General features: G+C 39.8%; 1 protein-coding gene across 1 annotated transcript in view; it reads right to left on the bottom strand.

The window, feature by feature from the left end:
• The window catches only part of MALRD1 (MAM and LDL receptor class A domain containing 1), a 580,642-nt gene that overhangs the window by 259,762 nt on the left and 298,308 nt on the right, over nucleotides 1-22,572 (bottom strand). The window lies entirely within an intron of this gene.

Here is a 22,572-nt window from a genome sequence, read left to right as displayed (position 1 = left end):
CTATCCAACAATGACGACAACAATAATAACAACTACAACAATAAAACAAGGGTAACAAAAGGGAATAAATAAATAAAATAAATATAAAAAAAGAAAAAAAAAGAATTACTGAAATAAGGAGAAAGTGGACACCAAAGTAAACACACAGAGATAGTATCTGTGTATTAATTACAAGACCTTATCTGTAGTATATATGGAGCAGGCTACTAACCAAATCTGGAAAATCATATTCCATAAGTGTTGTATTGTTCATTTTTGATATCATGTATTTCAGATTCTGTAAAGAGCAATGTTACATTTAAGACAATGGAAACACTTTCAGATTGCATCAACTGCAGAGAAAGTACAGGAATATCTAAGGTGAAACAAGACAACCATTTGAATAAATATAGTGAAATTACTCCCAATGAAACTTCCTTTGAGAGATTCACATATACACATACTTATACCTCACTATACTCTTAGAGCTATGCTCACCTCTTCCCCTGTCTTTTATTTTAAGAGAGACACTAAGCTACTACTTGGTTCCCACTTCCCACCTGCAGTGGGGATGCTTCGCAAGCAGTGAAGTAGGTCTACAGGTGTTTATCACAGCCGCCACACGAGGCACTTGCAAGGGGGAAGCTTCACAACTCTCGGAGTAATGCTGTGGTATGTATTCTCCTCTCTATGTCTTCCTATCTATCTCTCACTTTCTACCTACAGAAAACAAACAGTCTGCCAGGAGTGATGAAATCATGCAGGCACAGAATCCCTCTTCCTCTCAATTTCTCTCTGGTAACATGTGCAGTGATCCTCTTTTCACATCCAGAAGCCCACTGAGACATTTTTGTCAGCTAACAGCTCACACTTTTGGGAAATGGATCAATTCACATCATGGAATCTTTTATTGCTCTGGTAAACGGGGAGGAAAAGGCATCCACAGCCCAGATCCACCACCACGTCAGTGGACACCTCAAAGTGGAGTCTACCTCTGCATTGGAAGAATAGAACATGGGATTTCTTAAAAGGCTCAGCAAGGTCAACAACAAAGAAAAGATTCACAGTCAAGACATAATTTTGTTTCCTTCCCTGTATTCTTAAAATTCTAACTAGATAGTCTCCCTCCTGCTGATGGCCCAGTATCCTACCCTAAACAGCCTCTGTTGTGCATGCCAGCAGCTGCCTCCAAGTCACATTGGATCAACAATGGTAGAGAATGTTCCATCCTCTGAAGGGAGGCTGGACAACATACTCTATGCTACACCTGAGGAAGATGGGTCGATACTGGGGCAGCATGGAATGTTCCTACTCATGACCACAGAATGTGAGCTCAGATCTAGAGGGATGTAGAGGTCACACAGGCTCCTAAGCAGATTATGGGCCCCAGATCACATCAAATCGATGGGGTTTACAGCCAACAATATTTATACCCCTTTCCCACATTAGGGAGCTACTCTCTTCCCTGATCCAGCTTTCTGTTCCTTTTCCAGCCATGACATTATCTCCCCAGACAATGATCTTGGGTCCATACTCCCAGAGGGTTAAAAAGTAGGAGAGCTATCAGGGGAGGGGATGGGATACAATGTTCTGGTGGTGGGAATTGTGTGAAGCTGTGCCCCTCTTATCCTATGGTTTTATCAATGTTTCCTTTTTATAAACAAAAAATAAAGATATTATAATTAGGTTCAACTCTTCCATGAATTCTATGACATAAGCTGTGTGTTGGTGGTTTTGCTATGAACTAATGGATGGGATCAAAGAGGGTAAATGTTCCACTTAAAATTTATTAAAAATAGCAAGATGACAGCAACAGATTATCTGATAAGGTATCTCAGAATCCCTCAGACATGGAAATTAAGACAAAAAAATCGACAGTCATTGCTGAGAGTTGGGCATTGTTGAGAGCAGCAGTGCATAATACTAAGAAGCAGCTTCCTGGCAAAAACTCAGTGGTGAACATCAAAATACTAAAAAATTTTTAAAGTATTAATTAGGTAATGGTGACTTTTTCAAGGGAATGTGGAGGTGATCTTAGTGAACACACATTTCCATAAAAGTGATGCTTTTGTTCATACTATTCCTTCTCCTGTCTACATGTATTTCTAACAAAAAGTAACAGAAACGGGGCTGGGTGGTGGTTCAGTCAAGAGACCACACACATAACCATATTCAAGGACCCAGGTTTTTACAGAGAGTAAGACCCAGGAAGAAACACACTGCTCAGATCTGGCTTATAGTGGTGCAGGCAGGGACTGTACCTGGCAGTTCAGAGTCTCAGGCAGGGAAGTGTTTGGCACAGCCATTATGCTGTCTTCTTAGCTCCAGGTCTGAGTTCTTAGTCACTATAGGAGAGTGCTTGGGGGTGGGGGGCTTCAGGAGAGGTGGAGTGGTATAAAGGAGTGGCAGAGCTGTCAGGGAAACCCCAGAAATTACCCTGATGGCAGGGATTAAACAAATAACTACACAGCAGGAAGAGGTTTCATTATTCCTATACAATTTAAGAGTACAAAGGAAATTAGGAAAATATATGAATAGCTGCAATAGATCACCAGTGCCTATTTTAAAATCTAAACTATTTTCACACATCTCATCTCTCATAAAATTTTGGTTATTGTCATTATGAAATACTTGAACAATACTATCTTTATGAATTCACATGTATGCCACTTATCTCCCTGTTTATATTCATAGGAATTTATAAAGAAAACATTAAATTTATTTTGTCTAGTCTATGAACCTAATTACGTATGTTTTCAGAGAGAGCATATTATAGGAGAAGGTAAAAATGGACTCATTGAGTAGTGTGCCTTGTATGATAATTTTGATCTTAACAATTGACATTGTAGTCATTCATTTAAAAAGAACGTTTCTTAAAGCCGTTCTTTTTAAAAAAGGCAGTAACTTTAGAAATAGAATTTCAAGTAATTTATGCTATGTGTGCAAAATAAAATGTATTCTAGGAAAACAAAGTGAATCTATAGTTGTTGACCAGTCCCTATGTATTTATATATATTTATTTGGCCTCAGGGTTATCGATGGGGCTTGGTGCCTGCACTATAAATCCACTGCTCCTGGAGTCTTTTTTTTTTTTTTTTTTTTTTTGGATAGGACAGAGAGAAATTTAGAAGGGAGGAGAAGGGAGGGAGAGGGAAAGGGAGAAAGATAGACAGATAGACACCTGCAGACCTGCTTCCCCACTTGCTTGTGAAGTGCTCCCTCCTACCCCCAGCACAGGTGGGAACTGGGGGAGGGGGTGTTCCATGGGGATCCTTGTGTGGGTCCTTGCCTAGCACTATGCGTGCTTAACCCTATGTGTCACTGCCTGGCCCCTACTGATATTTATTTGACTTTAGTTAACTGTCTGCTAGTTTGAAATCACAAAATTTTAGGGAAATTTTGTGTGAGGGCTTGGGAGATAGTCATTCAAAGAGACACTCATGTCTGAGGCACCAAAAGTCACAGGTTCAATCCCCAGTACTAGAAGCCAGAACTGAACAGTACTCTGGTAAAAATACTTTTAAATATTAAAAGAATTAAGTCAAAGTTGCATAGAAAAAAACATATTTGGGGTAGAAAGTTGGAAGTTTAAAAACGGGCATTTTTCAAGAAAGCAACATAAGAGTGTATCAGAAAGTTTAAATATGAAATAGAAGCTAGTATAACTTAGCCACAAATAAATTTTAGAGAGTTCCATATCAATAATGTGCCTTTAATCTCTTCATCATTTATAATCATATTTTTCAAGAACCCATATTTTTCAAAGAAAAATTTCAAGAAATCATATTTTTCAAAATCATTGTAATCTATTCTCCAAATGACGATTACTACTCCATGAACATGCATAAATACACTGTAAATAAAATGACTACAACCTATAGCAAAAAATACTCACAATCTCTCTACATTGAAGCACACTCAGTAAATAGCAAAAACATTTACATGTTTCTATATTTCCTTTGCAAATGTAGAAACAATATGTTTCCTCTATTTTTATACTATTCTTTTTCTTAATTATTATGTTTTTACATCTTTGAGGGGACTCAAAAATAATGAAACTGCTTTCAAAGGCCTAACCTGTTTGATCCCATGTGAACTGCTTCTCATATATGCATATATATTATTTTCACTGCAAAGAGATTAGCTCCAGTATGAAGTTAAGAGTGTCACTCATTTTAACACTCCATCTTGTATTTTAGAGCTTCTCTCAAAAACATTTGAAATGAACCTCTACTCCCACATTAAGTATCCCTCTTATAAAGAATCTTTTCACTATTCTGGCATCATTCAAAGAGTCTCTGTCCCTTTAGCTTGGGTGAAATTTTCTTTGCTGAATGACCCCCATGAAGTCAAAAAGAGTCCAGATAACTTATTAAAAGTATGACCCCCAAAATCCTTATGGCTCATGAATGCTGATGAAAAGAAACCCATGAATTCACAGAACATATTCTACCTTCTTTTTAACCTCAAGTCTCTGTCACATCAATTGCTAGCACTCCAGATAGTGACCCATCACCTCATAAAACTGAAGGACTCAGTAGGTTTCTTGCCACCAGTAGGTTAGCAAGAAAGAGCACAGAAGGACAATCCTCTGTAAGACATGCTCAGTGGCACATACTGAATAGGAAATAAAGTTGATCAGCATTTCCAGCCTACAACAAGGTCTTTCAATACATCAATTATGGACATTTTCATTATAATATACTGCTATCGTCTGTTGCAAAAAGGAAGCCATAATCAGATGGCTAAATTCATAGAGAGAAAAAGTAATGCAGACAAATATGTTTTTAATATCTTTCTTTTGTCGATATTTGAAAGAGCACTAAAAAAACACAATATGTCCCCATCTCCCATCTGTAGGAGGAAAACTTTGCGAGAGCTGAAGCAGTGTTGCAGATCTCTCTCTCTCTCTCTCTCTCTCTCTCTCCTTCCCTCCCTCTCTATCACCTCCTTCCCTCTTGATTTTCTCTATCCAGTAAATAAATAAAGATAATAAGAAAAAAATTAAAACACTAAAAAAAAAACATACACACTATGCCACCAGGTTTAAAATGAAGGTCACAACAAAGTGATTTTCCTTTAATTACTATTACTATTTTGTTGCCAGAGTTATCACTGGGGTTCTGTGCCTCCCCTAAGACTCCATTATTGCCAGAAGTCCTACTTTTTTTTTTTTTACATCTTACTTCTCTAATAGAGATAGAGAGAAAGAGAGAGACGCCTGAATGCCAGCTCCACTTTTGAAGCTCCAAGTGAAGAGGTCCCCCTGCAGGTGGGGGCCAGAGGCTCAGGCCTGGGATACTGTATGTACTAATGAGTGCGTTCTCCCTGGTATGCTCTCACCTCACCCCAAGAGTGATTTTATTCACAATGAAGGCAATGTCTAGACCATACACATAATTCCATCTCCAGTTCCAGTTTAAAATTTCCCCTTAAATATTAATGTAAAAGTCCTTTCACTGAATTTATTTTTATTTATTTTGCCTTTAGGGTTATTGCTGGGGTTCGATGTCTGCACTTATGAATCCACTACTCCTAGAGGCCATTTTTCCCATTTTGTTGCCCTTGTTGTTGTTATTGTTAGATAGGACAGAGAGAAATGGAGAGAGGAGGGGAAGACAGAGAGGGGAAAAGAAACATAAGATACCTGCAGACCTGTTTCACCACTTGTGAGGCCACCCCCTGCAGGTGGGGAGCCAGAAGCTCAAACCAGGATCCTTACAATGGTCCTTGCCCTATGCGCCACGTGTGCTTAACCCAGTGTGCTACCGCCTGGCCCCCTCTGCTCCCAGTTTATATTTAAGGTTATGGAAATGCGGGGGAGGGGTGGTGCACTCAGTCAAGCACACACATTACCTTGTGCAAAGCCCCAAGTTCAAGTCCCAGGTCTTCATCTGCAGGGTGAAAACTTCATGAACAGTGAACTCGAGCTACACATCTCTCTCTTTCCCTCTCTTAGAAAACAAAGTTGATATTCTTTTTAATATTGTACTTATTTATTGAATAGAGACAGAGGAAAATCAAAAAAGGATGGGGGGGTAGAGGAAAGAGAGAGGTGCACCTGTAGCACTGCTTCACTGCTCATGAATCTTTCCCCCTGCAGAGGGAGACTGGGGACTTGAACCTGGGGAACTTAGTAACACATGCACTCAACCAGGTACCCCACTGTCTGGGGGCCCCTCTCTACCACTTCTTTCCTTCTCAATTCCTCTTTGTATCTATTCAATAAAGCAAAAAATAAAAGTTAATATAAATACTAGGAATACATCTTCTTTTTTTTTATTTTAAGATTGTATTTGCTTATTAATGAGAAAAATAGGAGAGAGAGAAGGAACCAGACATCACTCTGGTACATGTGCTTCTGGGGATTGAACTCAGGACCTCATGGTTGAGAGTCCAGTGCCTTAGCCACTGCACCACTTCCTGAACCATCATATTATTTTTTTTAAAAAAAAACTGAATTTACAAGCTTACAAATTGATCACAGTTCATTATGTAAGATATAAATATTCTGCCTGTAGCCGATGGGTGGAGGGACACAGGGAGCTGGCTCACTAGAGTGCATGCTTTGCCATCCATGAAGACCAGGTTCAGTCCCCAGTCATCACACAGGAGCCTCATGCAAGGGGGATGCTTCATATGTGGTGAAACAGTGTTATGGTACCTCTCCTTCTCTCCCTGACTCTTTGTCCTTCTTCCCTCCTATCTGGAATAAAGGGGCGGGGTGGGGGGTGATGTATGCTGAGTGCAGTCTCACTAAAGTCCTCCTAGACTCCATATCTTGCTATGAATAAGGTCCTGGGTGGGAGCCCCAGCATGATATGGGAGCACCATGGAAGGTACCAGGGTAGCTCCAGACGGTGGAACAGCTTTGTGGTGTCTTTAGTCTCTGTCCTCTCTCATTCTACTACTGTCTTTCAATAAATAAAGAAATAAAGGAGGGATGATGGTTTTATGCCTGTTGGCTGCCATTGACTATTTTGTCACTGCTGTTTACCTTTGACTCTAACTGATTCTGTGTATAACTTAGGGTATGAGAACTAAGTGAAAATTTTGTATCTTATTTAATTCCACAAAACTTAAGTCAGTTCCTCCTTTGCACGACAGAAAAGAAGACAACATGGACAACATCTAAATGAATGTAAAGCAGCTATGCTGAAATTCTATTTTTATATCAAACAGAAGTTAAAAGTTGGGTTTATCAAATTAGGAACTAAATTTTCAGTTATTTACTTATATTGTTCAAAACCAGTTTGGGATTATTTAAAAATCGTTACACTATTATCAATGTTTTCATAAATTGAAAATCTGATTTTTTTGTAATTTGATACAATATAATATCTTTAAACAGATATCATAAGGTTATATTCAAGCTAAAGATAATAAATAAGGAACAACTGAAATAGCAGAAACAGTAAGAGTAAGCACTGTGTTTACTGGCAAAAGCAGTTACTGTCCCAGATATGCAAATTCATGTTTTAAACTTGAAAAAAGTCAAATAGATGTTTATTACTATCATCAGTAATATACCTCTAGGGGGGTGGGCGGTAGCACAGTGGGTTACGCGCACATGTGCAAAGCACAAGCACTGGCATAAAGGATCCCAGTTCTAGCCCCCGGCTCCTCACATGCCTGGAGGTCACTTCACAAGCAGTGAAGCAGGTCTGCAAGTGTCTATCTTACTCTTCCCCTCTCTGTCTTCCAGTCCTCTCTCAATTTCTCTCTGTCCTATCCAACAACAATGACATCAATAATAATAATAACAATAAACAACAAGGGCAACAAAAGGGAAAAAATAGCCTCCAGGAGGAGTGGATTCATGGTGCAGGCACTGAGCTCTAGCAATAACCCTGGAGACAAATATACATATATGACCTTTAATTACTGCTTGATAATTTGTGAACTGGGGGTACAATTAATACTTTAATTGTTTCCCTCTCTTGACTTTCTCTTTCTTGAAACACACTCCCTTCTTCACTGAGTCTGTTTGAATTATTTTTTTCTTTTGCCACCCGGTTTATTGCAGGGCCTCAGTGCCTGCACAATGAATTCACAACTCCCAGTGGCCTGTTTTCTTTTTCCTATTTGACAGACAGAGAAATTGAAAGGAAAGGGGGAAATAGAAAGGTGTAAAGAAAGACACCTGCAGAACCTCTTCACCATTCCTGAAGTTTTCCCCAACAAATAGGTACAAGGGGCTTGAACCTAGGCCCTCGCATACCTTAATCTTATTTTCTATTATGTGTGCCATCCCCTGACACTGACTTCTTATTTTTTTTTAAATCCAATTCAAATTTTCCTTATTTCTCACAAATACTTTCAATCCAGTATTTTAATAGCTTATGAATTACTAGAGTAGGGCCCGGCGGTGGCATTACCAGTTAAGCACACACAGCACCAAGGCAAGGACCTGGGTTAGAGGCCCCACACTCCCTACCTGTAGGGGAGAAACTTTGAGCAGTGAAGCAGATCTACGCACCACCTCCCGGGCCACGGATCTACAGGTGTCTTTCTCTCTTCTCTATCTCCTCTGCCTTCTCAATGTCTCCATCTCATCAAACAAAAATGGAAAGAAAAAAATGTAATAAATGGCCACTTGGAGCAGTGCTGACATCTAGCCCCAGCAATAACCCTGTTAAAATACTCTCTCTCTCTCTCTCATTCCTAGAGTATTAAGTCCTTTGTCCAACAGAGTTGGTATTTAGTGAGGGAATGTCTGTGTATGCCGTCAATTGACTAAAATGCCTGAAGTGACTAGGGTCTTGGGGCACTGTGCTCCTGGATAGAAATTATAAAGTAAACAAGGGAACTGCGCTCTGCACCACAGATGCCCTCCAGTCATCAGAGGTCAGGATACTGGACACAAACAGGCAGCATGGGTCCCAGGGCCAGGAAGCAAAGACTGACTGATGCAGGAGGGAAAACACTGCACTCAATTCGGGTCATCTCTTGAACATAAAAGGGGTCCTTTTAAGAAGGTAGCATGAGAGCTCATAAGTCACATACTTCAAAAGGATAATTTTAGAAGATAGAACACTTAGGTATTGAAGAACACTCAGACTCTACCGGGATAGCTAACAGGAACACTGCATGCCATACTCCTTATGGCTTCTTTTCTGCGTGTTTCACCTTTGTCCTTGATGCCATCCTTGGTGCTAACCAGGACTGAACCCAGTGCTCATACATGAAAGGCATCTACTCTGGTCAATAAGCCACTTCCCAGGCCCATAGGGTTACTTAATAATTTTATTTACTCATTTATTTATTTATCAGTAGGGTTACTATTGGGGTTCCCCACCTACATGATTCCTCTGCACCCAGCTGACTCTTTCCTCCCCCCTCCCCTTTGTATAAGGATAGAAGGAGGGAGGAAGGAGCAGAGAGAGAGAAAGAGGAAAAGAGAATGAGAGAAGAGAAACACAGCAGTACCACTCCCAGCCCATTGCTGACGAAGAATCCTTGTAGGCAGGTGTTACCATGTGCTGGCTGGGGGTTTTAAACCTTTTTTTTTAAACTTTTTTTTTTAAACCTTGTGCTTAGTAATGTGTGCCCTCTACTGGGTGGACCATCTGGTCCTACACTGTTACTTTTTATAAGCAGTTATGTCTTCTCTAAACCCACAAGGTACACGACAGTTGGCAGAGTATTTAGTAAAAGCTTTGCTTGAATATTTAGTAAAATATTTGCTTGAATACATGATGGGAGTGGGATGGAAGGAGTTGGAGGTGAGGAAGCAACTCAGTACAGGGAGAGAAGAGTTGTAGTGCTCAGTTAAAGGGAACAAACAGCCTAAGTTGGTGCTGAGCATTTCCCAAACTGCCCAAACTGTTACTCTGTATTTTTACCTTTCACATAATAGCACTGATGATGGTATAAATACAGCAGAATTTGCCAAACAGCTTTGTTGACACAACTCATAGGTAATCACAAGGCATCCTTGACTTCTGTAGAAGACTTAAGGAGATGCACTAGTGTTGGCATTCTTCATGTTGGTTTGGCCCCCTTCCCCCTACGTCTGAGAGAAATGGTTTGGTCCTTGCTAGTTTCGCACCCCTTTCTCCCCGCCCCGTATGCTAAGGACATCCAGAGTCCCAGCAGCAGTGGCAGAGGAAGAATGATTGGGGAGCACACGGTGTGGTGATTTGCCTGTTTGTGAATAAAGATTAAACTGCAGCTTCTCAGCCCAGCCGTGTGTCCCTGAGTCTCTGTTTCTGTCTACCACCGTGAAGCTAGCCCGGCCGGCTGGAGTCCCCGAATTTAACAACAAATGGCGCCCATGTGGACCTGACCTGTGCATCTCTCAGATAAGTGAAGACAATTTGGCTACCTATGCACTATGGCCTTCTCTTCTGCTTGTGAAGAGATCTCCAAAGGCGTCTGCCCTTTCTTCACGAGACTGTTTCGCTGTTTCTGGAACATTTATCTCTGGACCACTCTGTGGTTTCCGCCCAACGCCGGCCCGCAGGAGCCGGCTTTCCGCCGCGTGGCGCGGGGCATTGGGCGCTGGCTCTCTCCACGCTGCTCAGACACTGCGAGCAGGGCAGCAGACATGGCAGGGCCATGGGGCAGGGGCATGGTGGCCTATCATGGCCGCCACCCTGGGGCACCTCGGCCCGCGTCTTCTGCACGGCTGGCCCGCCCACTCTCGTGCTATGAAGTCTGGACAGATCCCGGCCCCACTGGAGACCTTGGGCTCCCTGCCGAAACTGGGCCCCTTGGCCGAGATCTCCAGCTCAGGTCTGAAGGCAGACAAGCTGAAGTACACAGAGATTCGTGCAGAGATCGCAACCTGCAATTCCTAGAAGTGGAGCTGTGCGGGAGGCCACCTCTGGATGGTGACCCCCCCCCCCAACAACTAAGACAATACAGATCTAAATTCGTGTTTGAAATGACATGTCTTCGTAACAAAAGTTTCTCTCCTTGTGTATTAATGACCATGTGTATGTGTGTGTTTAAAGTTTGGTTACATTAACTTTAAGGTTAAAAGTGTAACTTTAAGGCTAAATTCTTACCAGGCAAAGTTAAATGAAAAAGGTTTTCAACGTAATTCTCATAAAGATAAAATTAACTTACATTTAAAGTCTGAGGTAAAAATTAGTTAACAATCAATATATTTTAACTAAGTTGGTCTAAACAAGACCTGCGGGTGTGTCTCCATCTTGAATGGGTGTAACAAAAAGTTAAAAAGACTGTTGTTGATATGTAAAAGTCTCAAATTCCTTCTCAATTAGGAACGTTAGATTGCGCTATGGTTATACTAATAACAAGTTTTGTTTCATAGTAAGTAAATTGCAGCTGTCAAGTTCTCTACAAAAAAGAAGTTGGTCTAAACAAAACCTGCTCACACCTAGGGTGTGTCTCCATCTTAAATGGGTGTAACAAAAGGTTAAATAGACTTGTTGATATGTAAAACTCTCGATTACCTTCCCTATTAGAAATGGTAGATTACACAATGGCTATGCTAATGATTCTCATGCCTGAGGTTTTCTTTCCTTGATTCTCATGTTTACCTTTTCACATTCTATTGTTTAAACTTTAACCAACCTTAAAATCATTCTAAAAAAGACTTCTAATTGTAATAGTTATCAATTGTGATAAACTTCTAACCTGCTACAAGTTTGTTTCATAGTAAGTAAATTGCAGTTGTCAAGTTCTCTACAGAAAAACAGAATTCCTGCAGTGGACCTTCCTCATACAATGCTCCACCCTCTGGCATTATTCTGTGTACATCTGCTTTCGACTGGCACTCCTATTGGACTCACTGATACACCTCGGACACTTTGCACAAAACTAGCAGCTTCCCCTTATGCTGCTGGGTTTCTCAAAGACTGACTGCAGCCATGCCTTGGGACTCTAGGCCGTTCCCCGCCCCCATGCTATAAAATGCCCGTCAAGGCAAGTACGCCCCCCAGAGGCAGGAAATGTTTTTTTTAAGCTGATAAAGTTTTGCCCAGAGGCAAAAAATGGCCCCCTCAGGCCTTCCCTTGGCAGCACACTGGTTGTTGTTACTCGCTTACATGTTTCTCCATGTTTGTGCCAGTTTCTTTTTTGAAAAGGCCTGTACGATAAAGGTTTCTGTTCACCCCACACCCCTGATACTGTGGTCATTTAGTTAAAAAGAAAAGGGGGAATATGTTGGCATTCTTTGTGTTGGTTTGGCCCCCTTCCCCCTACCTCTGAGAGAAATGGTTTGGTCCTTGCTAGTTTCGCGCCCCTTTTCCTCCCTGCCCCATATACTAAGGACGTCCAGAGTCCCAGCAGCAGCAGCGGAGGAAGAATGATTGGGGAGCACATGGCGTGGTGATTTGCCCATTCGTGAATAAAGATTAAAAATAAAGCCGTGTGTCCCTGAGTCTCTGTTTCTGTCTACCACCGTGAAGCTAGCCCAGTGGCTGGAGCCCCCAAATTTAACAACACACTAGTGTAGAAAAGATAAAGCTAAGTCCAAATATTTTTATTTCTTTTTAAAATATTTTTATTATCCTTATTGATTTATGGGATAGACATAAATGGAGAAGTGGGAGATAGAGAGGGAGAGAGCCAGAGAAACACCTGCAGCCCTGATTCACCACTTGCAAAGCTTTCCCCTTACAGGTGGGAACCAGGGGCTTGAAGATCCTTGCACGTCGTAGCAGATGTGCTCGACGAGGTGTGCCACCATTTGGCCCCCAAATATTTTTATTCTTTCTAAAAAGGGGGGTTTAGGGCCTATGTGGTGGCATACCCAGAAGAGCACAAACATTACCATATTCAAGGACCCAGGTTCAAGTTCTTTGTCTCACCTCTACAGGGGGCACTTTATGAGAGATGAAGCTACTGGGCAGGGGTGGGTAACATAATGGTTATGCAAAGAGTCTCTCATCCATGGAGTTCCAAAGTCCCAGTTTCAATCTCCTGTACTACATAAAACCAGAGCTGAGCAGTGCTCTGGTGAAAGAAAGAAATAAAAAAAGTGAAGTTGTGCTGGAGGAGAAAAGAGAAGAGGATGGGAGGGGATTATTCAGTTATTCATAGAAGCATAGATATGAGTAGTTTTGATTCTCTGGTCAATAGTAATAGATATTTTAATCTCACATTACAATGCCACAAATTTGCACAGTATCATTTTGCTTTTTGCACCTATAAAATTATGGTAGTTATTTCATTCTCCTTTACTTCTTGTCATTTAACAAATACTAAGTCACAATTATTCATTTGCTTTCACTGTAATTCTAGTAATTTATTTTAAACATTTATGATAGTACTCTGAGAATACTGATATCAGATTCATATACACACAACCACCTGCCCCTGATCCTGTAGTCCAGGAGTTAGTGTATTAAAGGTTTTGACTTCCAAGTGTAATGTTCCAAGTTGGATTCCCCACATCACATATGCCTGAGTGTTGCTCTGGTTTCTCTCCCCTCCTTCTATCTTTATTTAATTATATATGTGTGTGTTTCTCTGTGTGTACACATACACATAATATGTTTTATTAATTTTATTTTAGAGAGAGAACAGGGCATTGCTCAGCTCTGGCTTATGGTGGTGCTGGGAGTTGAACTTGGTACCTTGGTCTCAGGCATGAGAGTTTCTTACATAACCATTATGCTGTCTCCTCTCCCCAGCCCATATATTTATATTTGAAAGTAACCAGGATCTTGAAGAACTCTGCTTTTAATTTTAAAATGCCTCAAGAGGAAAATACTGGTAAAGGCCAAGTTCTATCATACTAGAAATCTAAGAGGGAGGGAGAGAGAAGATTCTGAAAGACAACATCTTTAATAATAATGTTTAATAAAATCAATATAAGTGGGCCGGCAAAATGGCTCATCTGGACAGTGTGAAGCTTTGTCATGTGCAGGACCCAGGCTGAACGGCTGCCCCTACTGCACTGGAGGAAGCTTTCATGCCATCACCTCTTTCTCTGTGTCTCTTTGTCTATCTAAAACACCATCCTGGAGCACTTAAGTCCCAGAGATAAAAAAAAAAAAAAAAGGTAAAAGAAAAACTAACACAAAATTTTACCTAGCTTGTTGTTCTTATAAAAACCAAAATATGTTTCTAGTCCATGCTTCAACATTAAAATTCAGGCGTTACTTTGGAATTTAATTAAAGTAGATTCAAAGGAGAGTGACTTAGACAAATATATGGTGACTGCCAATAAATGTTGATAAGCTACATTACAAAGCAAGAAAAACTGCAGAAGTTGTCTAGTTGGACACAAAGTAGTCCCCCTCTCTTCTTGGATGGGCACCATGGAGCTGTGGACTTACTAATATGTCAAGATGAAGTCTCTAATTTGTATGATTTCAGAACCACTGGAAAACTTGGACAAACTCTCATATCTCTGCCTCCTCCATGTGAGAATGTTCTAAACTCTAATAGCAGAAATGGAATCCCATGGCTAAGAGCATGGTTTTTGGACTTCAAATAGGTTTTTAAGCCCAATTGTATCATTTATTATTTATGTGAGCTAGGTTAATTTTGTGGCTTGTAAAATTAGGACAAAATATCCACATTTCAATTTTATTTTAAAGGTTAAATAAGGCAATGCATGTTCAAAAATCTAGCCCATATAAGGAAGAGAGGAACCAGTACTGGCAACAGGAGAATCACCACAACCAGCAGCAGTGAGAGCAGAAATGAAAGGGAAAGAACAGCTGCAGTGCTGATAGATAGTAATGACCTTGAGAGCTGACCATATGATTCTCCAGCAGAACAAACACCGCTGGCATCAATTCAGTTAAAGTTCTAACATCATAACAGAAAGCTTTATTTATTTTTTTTTAAGATTTTCTTTATTAGAAAGATAGGAGGAGAGAGAGAAAGAACCAGACATCATTCTGGTACATGTGCTGCTGGGGATTGAACTCAGGACCTCATGCTTCAGAGTCCAATGCTTTATCCACTGCACCACCTCCCAGACCACCAGAAAGCTTTCTTCATGATAGAATTAGTCCATAGGCACTAGCGGTTTAACTGTGCTTGTGGGTAACATAAGAGGCACCTGAAAGAGGTGATGGACAAGGTGAAAGTAGTGAGAAGTAGAAATAAGAGCAGCAGTCCCCTCTACTCCAGTCCTTTCTCCTCCTTCCTCAGGGAACTAAGGTTGTTTGTTTGTTTGTTTTCTTCAGTGCGGGAACATTGAAAGAGGACTTCAGTTAGTGGTAGAAGTGGTATGAAGACATCTATCATGTGACAACAACTGTCTTGCAAATTATTATTTCCCCAATAACATAACTTTTAAAAGAGAAATGGGGAAAAGTAAATAGCTCACTTGGATAGTGTTGCTTTGCCATGTGCTTGACTGAGGCTTGAGCGTTGCCTCCACTACACTGAGAGAAATTTTGGTGCCATGGTTCTTTTTACTTTCTCTCTCTGTTTATGTAAGAAGAAGAGAAAGGAAGGAAGGAAGGAAAGAATGGATGGAAAAGAAGGAAGAGGGAGGGATGGAGGGGAGAGGGCAGAAGGGATAAAGAGATGGAAGGAGGAAGGAAAGGATGGAAGAAAGGAAGGCAGGGCTTAGTGGAGATAATGCAGCCAGAATTAACTTATGTACAGCTGAGCAGTTCTCTGGTATCTCTTTCTCTCTCTCCTTCTTTCTTGGTCTGTCTGCCTATCCAGATTTTCTCATCATAAGTAAATATGCCTTTTAAAATGTGCATATCAAAAGCACTGTCATGTTCACTTAGACAAAAAAAAGAGTTCTATATTATATTCAAATCAAGTTATCATAACCCTGTGGCAACTGGTTTCATAAAACTCTAGGTATGTGTTGTTCTCTTGTGTGGAGACAGCTTGGAATGTAATGATCCACATTTTCCCTTGGTTTTTTCAAGGTCAGTAACACAACACAATGTAATGTCAGCTGGGTCTCAATTTTGTGGTTTGTAAAATTCAGACAAAACAGACACCTTGCAAAATTTATTCTGAAGGTTAAATGAGTCCGGGCACATCCAAGACTTAGGCCATTTACAGAAGAGAGCAGCCAGTGTTGTCCACAAGAGAAATAGCAGCAGCATGAAATTAAATAGTGATGGTGCTGAAGCCATTCCAGTAAAAGCAAATCGAAAATGCTGACACTGAACGTTCAGTTTCATTGACTTGTACTCCAAAGTTCACATGACCTTCTTTGAAAAATCTATTTTTTATCCATATTCTATGTATTATGTCTATACTTTCTACATTTCTTTCTCTGAAATAATGAATAAGATGCCAACCTTCTGATTAAAATAGCATTAGATGTTCTGTAGGTTGAAAGAATGGGTCAAAACATGACTCAGTGAAAAGAAAAAAATTGTCTGACCCACTGCTAAGGCACATGGAGTGTTAGAAGTGATCTGTACATTGATTCCCTTAGGATTGTGGTGTGTGTGTGTGTGTGTGTGTGTGTGTGTGTGTGTGTGTGTGTGTGTTGCTGGTGGGGAGGGGAGTGAATTAGTGGTGTTAGTGGTGAGTCTGGGAAGATGGAATAATACACAGGATCACAGTTCCCTGTTAAACTATTGATAGACTGAGGATAAAACAGGTCTAAACCCACCAATCTCTAGAGTAGATTACAGAACCTGGCCTTTTGTTCATCATTTTGTTGTCTCCCACTGCCTATGCATAAAAATCTGCATTTCCATACTTCCTAACAAAGCCACAGAACCTACAGACCAGAGCTCATGAGACAGGTCACAAGTTCACATGTTCCCATAAGTTATGGGAAATACTCACCTTAAAGTAAAGGTGCACAATAGTCCACAGTGACTAAGTGCAGCAAGCAAATAGAAAGACCTGAAAAAGGCACCATAAAGTAATTAATCAAATAGCTTCTACTTAAACCTAGATGCCCTCCTCACTTACTTCCTATTTCACTTCCCTCAGTCACTCTAAGGCTAATTTTGTCAGGTAAAGACTACAAAAGCTGGATAAGGGCAAGAGACTGGCATACTTCAGTGATGGCGCTCTTGGTTATTACCAGGCCACCCCATCATCCAGGGTCCTACTCAGGGAATACTGGCATTCCCACATAGATATGATGGCCCTAGAACTCTAACAGAGACCTCTCTCCACTATCACTGGTCATCTCCATCAGGAACAGCACTGTGGACGGGCTTCTAGGCCTCTCCAGGATGCATGCTTCCCTCAATGTGAAACAACAATGGTACGGACTGCCCCATCCTCTGAAGGGAGGCTGGATTAACATGCTCTGCCACACAAGGAGGATTGGTCCTGATATGAGTGCAGCCTAGAATGTTCCTAGCTATAACCACAGAATATGAGCTCAGACCTACAGAGATGCAGAGGTTACACAGGCTTCTGTGCTGAATATGGGCCCCAGATCTATGAGTCTTGTAGTTAATGGTATTTATATACTTTTCCCATATTTGGAAGCTACTCTCTTCACTGATCCAGCTTTCTAGTTATTCCCAACTCTGACATCATCTCCCCAAACAATACCTTTAGCATACCTGCATGTTAGCTGTTGGGCTCAAGCAAGAAATAGTAAAGTCATGGGCCCCTTGGAATATACATAAAACAGAATTCCTAACTTTTCCCAAAATGGAGGACCATTATTAAACATTTTGTTCTGCTTTATATCTTAATGCTTTGTCAGCCAAGCTGCAGATGCTACCACGATGCCAACATTACTTCCCTGGGCAGATGACCTTACCAATGTGTCCTGGAACCCCACCTCTCCAGAGCCCTATCCCACTAAGGAAAGACAGAAATAGGCTGGGAGTGTGTGGATGCCCATGTCCAGTGGAAAAACAATCACAGAAGCTATATCTCCTACCTTCTGCACCCCATAAAGATCTTTGGACCATACTAGCAGAGGGATAAAGAATAGGGAAGCTTCAAATGGAGGGGGATAGGATGCAGAACTCTGGTGGTGGGAATTGTGTGGAATTGTACTCCTCTTATCCAACGGACTTGTTCAGAATTAAATCAATAATAATAAAAAAAACCTGCATTTCCATATTGAGAATGAAACTCAGATAGAATTTCCAGGAAGTCAAGTCTAAAGGAAATAAGAATTAGATCCTGATGCCAGCTTTTTCTAATTCTTAAAACACTATATTTTGCTCAGGCAAGAAATAAGGACTCACGATCTTTGTTCCTACATCTTTAAAATGAATAGGCTGCATAAAATGTGTTTTGTAAGACCACATGAAGCTCTAAAACTCTCGGATTCACTAAGCAAGAAAAGGCAACAAACTAATTTAATTGTGGTCTCTCAGCATAACGAGGGTGCTCTAACCATGAGGCTGCCCCTAAAATATATTCTTTTTTGTCATTTCTGGTTTGACTATTATGTTTTCTATCATGACTGGATAATGAATAGCCCTGAAAACCTTCAGTCAAATATACTCACATTCCCTACAGCATGCAGTCATCTTGATTAAAATATCAGCAGTCTTTTACAGATGGGAGAACTTCCAAAACATAATAATGCTCTTCAGGTAACAGGTGTTCCTGAATTTTATCCAAATGGCTAACTGAAAAGATGTAAAGGTCTTTTGTTTCTGGCTAAGGCTAGATAGATATGGACCAGTGAACAACAAATCATCAGAGATAATTTCAGAGTTCCACCAAAAATATTACCAATGTACTAAAGCCTTTAGTGTAACTCCATCAGAAACCAAGAAATGAAGAACATAAATCATACAGGAAAAACAAGTTAACTTTTATGTTGCAGCACATGTAGCTCAGGCTGAGGAATTATCACCCAAATAGCACACCAGACTTTCATGGCCCCTATCAGGTTCAATTTCTGGCATCATCAGGACCAGAGGTAAATAGTGTTGTAGTCCCTCTCTTTTTTTCTGTCTCTCTCTGATAAAAGTAAATAAGTAGATACACACACACACACACACACACACACACACACACACACACACACACACATCCCTGAGAATTTGATTCACTTTTTGCTTTAAATATTAGTCTGAAAGATAAAATATTTAACACTGAATGTAAATGAATTAAAAGGTAGGTAAAAATGCTGAACATTATTAAGACTAAGTCTACTGATTTCAAAACATCCTGTTATTAAACTTAGAAAAAATAATATGGTCCATGTATTTTCATTCAGATTGTGAAGCTAAATTTTCATCCACAGGAAGAAACAAAATATTATATAGCATTCTAATTTTAATTTTTGTAGTACCTGATATCAACTACTAGCTGATCCCCTTATAACTTTGAGCTTATTACTTAGCTCAGTGAGGTTTGGCTTTATCACATAAAATGAAGGCAGTGGCACAGTAGTATAATTTTTGTTGTTTGTTTTTGTTTTTTACCAGACCACTACTCAGCTCTGGCTTATGGTGGTGCAGGGAATGGAACATCATGCTACTAGCATGATGGGTATGCAAAGAGACCCTCCTACCTAAGGTTCTGAAGTCCCAGGTTCAATTTCCATAAGCCACCATAAGCCAGAGCTGAGCAGTGCTCTCATAGAAAAAAATAATAATAAATAAAGGCAGTGAAATTATAGACATCATATCTAACTCTCATGGACAGAATCTTACTCCCAAAGTGGCTGGCAAAGTCCAAGCAAAGAGTAACAATTAACTATCCTGATACCTGGTAAAATGTTTAATCTTATTTAAAACACACAGAGAGAGATACAACATCTATTTAGAAAAACTGTTATTCTCCTGAAGATTTACAATTTCATTTGACTTAGTTTCATTTATTGCTAAAGAAAATGTCAAAGGAAAGAAAAGGGTTAATACCTCAATAAAATAATTTTCCAACTTCCTGTAATTCACTAGTACTTTGATTTTAGACAAAAAGATTACATCTGTCTTAGTGATATCCTTGTGAAAAGTAATTCTCAAGTGACTGAAAGCACAAAATATAGAAGAAAATGTATTATATATAATATGTAAAATGGCAACACTCTTTGAGTAAAGATTTGTTTTACTGAGGTGTCCCTGAATTCACATTTATTAAGTAATTTAAGAAATATCATTGTCTAAGAACTAGTACTTTATTTTTCTAAAAAAAGAAGCGATTGCATGCAGTGAATAGAAACCTCAGTAAAGATGAGTCCGATTTCGTTCTCAGAGTGGAAAAGTCAGGTGAGGAGTGAACGTTTGCATTTTAGGTTTAAATAAAACCTGATTTAAATTCTCAATCTGTCAATAATTGCCTACATAACCGTAGGGTGACTAGATTATAGCCGTGAGATTTTACCATTCTCTTTAGTAGAATAAAGTTCCTATCACTTAACTTGGAAAGTTGTGTTAAGAATGTCACAAAGGGATGGGGAAAAAAAGCTCTTGTGTAAGGAGCACTGTTTTGTCATGTACACAGCCCAGATTTGAGCCTGACCACCACCCCCAACACACTGAAGGGAGACACAGTCTTTAGTGCTGTGATTTATTTTCCTCTCTCTCTGCCTATCTTGTGCTTGCTTGTTCTATCTGAAGTGTCAGTCTGTAGCAGTGAAGCCCCAGAGACATTTTTTTAAAAAAATTATGTGAAATAATCCAAGAGCTGATGTTCAATAAATGACATCCACATAGAGTTCAAAAAATGGTATCTCTCAGTCATGATCATTGTGATCTGTGACCAAGATCAAAAGTGTATTGCCATCAGTTTATTGTCCAGTGGCTGCATTCCTTTCACATCTGATTGTTTATATGTATTACAGACTTAGATGACTAATATTCTAGATGAGAACTCAATGCTATACACACATGGAATAATAGCTGTTCGTTCACTAGGGCTGCCCCAAACCAGGACTGTCCTGATCCCAGCAGTGACCAGGGTGATGCAGCGATCCTTCTCTGTCTGAAGTTCCTTCTATGGGGACCTGAGAGGGATCCATGAGGACTAAAGCCTCCAGATCTACCTCTCAAGATCTTATAATATATTCATTGTAATAGAATTAATGCACACTAATAATCTACAAGCTGAAAGAATTTCTGGAGCCATGAGGTGCTAGAGAAGTCATAACCATGCTGTGCAAAAGTGGTCAAAGCACATCTGGGAGAATGTGGCATCAGATTATGCTGGAGCTGGTATGAAGGGACAGCAAAGAGGAAGGCTTTCCTGAGAACAGGTGGGAAAGACAGAGTTGAGGTTAATGCATGATTAAATTGGAACCATTTTCAAAGATTCAGAGAAAAGAAAGGAAGGAAAGGCAAAACCCCTGCCCCTATTGAGTTTGCCATCTGGCTAGGATGCTTTCAAAGAAATGAGCAGGGTAGGACCCAGCATGGCTCCACATAGAAAAAATCCAACAAAGGACTTTGTAGTGGTGATTAAAAACGTGTTATTATTAAAACAACCTGACTGTCCTAAAATTCATGAATGCAAAACAATACATGAAAGATTTCTCTCCTTTCCAATAAAAAAAAAAACACTAAATAAGAAGAGACATATACTTTTAAGTGGATTTTTTTTCTCTTGGTAGGAAGACAAATCTGTAAAGTCACTGTCAAATTTCCACAGAAATCAACTGAAGGAAACACATTTCAAAGTGACTTGGAAGACTCAGATCTTAAAAGAGTTTCATTTGACAATTTATGGTAATAAATGGTAATACAAAGTCCACTGCAATAACATGAGAAGTGAAAGGTAAATACAAGAGTAACAAATGATGCAAATCAAGTCCACAGAGGGGTAGCAAATCCCTCCCACAGTGCCCACAATGTAATCAAAGATCACTTTCAACAGAACACTAGCATATCACCCTTGTGACAACTTAAGAGTTAAAGTTCAAGATGGTTCCCTGTCCAAACAAAAGAAAAAGTCACTGTGGTGTTTGCTGCATGCATTTTCTTAGCAAGGGGTATTCTGGTTTGTTGTAAAAGAGCCCTAAATTATGAAATTCACCCAGGTTTCATATAAAGGTAATGGACTTTCTAGCCATTAGCTATTCAGACATGTGGACACTTTGATATTCTAGTTAGGTATTGGCAGGACACTCCACCAAAGCCCATATGTGATGAAACAGCAGTGGCTTCTAAAGCATGCTTTTTAAAGGTAAGCTTCCTTGGATTCTCAAAATGAAAACCATGACACACACACCACTCATCACTATTTTGCTGCTGCTTAAACCTGCCAGAGAGTAAAGTTGTATGACCCAAGTCTCATTAATATTAATGTACACTTTGTTATTTTCCTCCCCAAACACTGTCACTGTGTTATTCTAAATTAAAGTCCAGACAGAAACATCCAATTAATCCTCAGTAAGAAAAGGCATTACTCTGTCACAGTTAATAAGATGTTCAATATTATTATACCTTGATTATTCTCTCGAACATTTTATTCCTTTGTGTGGTGTGCTTAGATCTAGAATATCTTTAACAGTTATTGAGATAACTATTATTTTATATTTTGTGCAAAAGTCAGCATAATATAATTATATATATTATGCATTACATATATAATAATAGTTCTTGCAGTGACTACTCATATAGGAGTTCAAATGGATAGTCCCTTTCTTTTCAAATTCAAAAATACTCAATTATACTGAGGATGTGAGAGAAGGAAATACTGAAACAGAAGAAACCTATATAGATTAGGTGAATTATGATTATAGAATCTCTTGAACTCAGTCATAACCGCAGGGTATGGCACAGAAATCTAAGTTGGTTACCAAGATAA

Source organism: Erinaceus europaeus, chromosome 6 (genome assembly GCF_950295315.1).
Source record: "Erinaceus europaeus chromosome 6, mEriEur2.1, whole genome shotgun sequence".
Lineage (NCBI taxonomy): Eukaryota > Metazoa > Chordata > Mammalia > Eulipotyphla > Erinaceidae > Erinaceus > Erinaceus europaeus.
This window is presented reverse-complemented; position numbering and strand designations above follow the sequence as displayed.